We start from the raw sequence: 1,656 nt of genomic DNA on the forward strand, positions 1-1,656 counted from the left end.
TCTGGTTTAATTTTAGAACATTGATGTTATTTAAACAATAAGTTTTTTTTTTTTGGGTTGATAATTTAAACTTATTGGTTAAATAACATGAATAGATTCTACATGCATTCAAACAATTAGATTCTATTTATGATATTCAATGAGTGATTTTTTATTCGTAGATACCGATAGATTTGTAATTCCAAATTTGAGAATTGACTCGAATCAGAATAAATTGCTTGTTCCAAGTACAGAGTCCTCAAATTCTGCAGCAAAGGTCAGTTCAAAGTGTATATTCTTATTGTGAATTTGTGGCTGTTTCTTATAATTGTTTATGATCATTCTATGCAGTCTCTGAAGTACAAACTTCTCTTAAGTTGTTAAGATAATGTATACTAAATATAAAATTTGTCAATTACATTTGAGTTGTTTTACATTTCATCCTAAAGATAGTATTTCTTTAGTCTTATTGAACTGGGACTGTACATTATTTGTAAGTAGTATAAGCGGTATTTAGTTTCAATTTTTCATAATATATCTTGAAAACCTCTTTTTTAGTTTCAATTTAGATAAGATCAAGTAGCTTATAAATTACTGCAACGAATCATAGAAGTATATAAAGATATGATTGTGCTAGTTTTAAGTCATGATTCAGATTTTAATAACATAGAAGTTTACTTTTGTAATTGCTCTTGATCATCATACAGTTTAAAGAATTTGGCTAGTGTATCTAAACATTGAGACATTAAGCGCTTGTTCAAATGTGTGCTGCACTTTAATATAAACACCACAACTCTGCAAAATGTGTTTGAATGTTGCATGAATATTATTAATGTTGCATCTTTTTCTCATGTTATGGCTGAACAGGTGGTATTTATTTATTTTTCGCTTCTAATACTAATTACATTGAAAAGGAAGAGTATATCCTCCATTTGATTTGCTGGGGCCCTTATTGGCCTTAGATATTTCCTCTTATTTTGTGATGTTTTCTTTTATTATTAGCTCTTCTCTTTTGTTAGTTTGCATGTAGCTAGGTGATGATCATATATTCATATAGGTTGTGTTAATGATAGAAAGTTACCAAGAAACCTGATAAAATGATAGAAAGTGATAGGAAGAGTATATCCATATATTCATATATTCACCTGATAAAATGATAGAAAGTGACCAAGAAACCTGATAGTATGCCTAGAAAAAGTATATAATGCTCATGCAATCCTTTGATATACTTGTTAATGGTTGCAAACAAGAGGATACTAGTGATCCCTTGATGATTTCACATACTTGTGTTAATGATATACGGTTATTATTTCAGCAGAGACGGCTATTCTATTGAACCAGGATCTTGTATTTGGCACCACATCAATAGAAGACTTAGTCAAGTAAATGGAATACACACTTTGGCATTTTGGGACAGTCTACTTTGTTTTATAAATTTATAATATAGATTTAAATTTATAATATAGATTTACTCTTAAATCTTTTTTTTCTTGTAGTATTATTTATATATTGTGGTTCTGATCTCCGTTCTCCAACAGCCATGCTTTTATTTTGGAAACTCAACCTAAAATTCGTCAGGATGCAGCAAAATTGCCCTAAATGCAAAAAAAAAAAAATTCGTATTCAGAAAATTAAAATTCAAAAATCTTGTTTGGGAAAATATTTAATTTTTATTTA

The sequence above is a fragment of the Arachis duranensis genome, chromosome 1 (assembly GCF_000817695.3).
Source record: "Arachis duranensis cultivar V14167 chromosome 1, aradu.V14167.gnm2.J7QH, whole genome shotgun sequence".
Lineage (NCBI taxonomy): Eukaryota > Viridiplantae > Streptophyta > Magnoliopsida > Fabales > Fabaceae > Arachis > Arachis duranensis.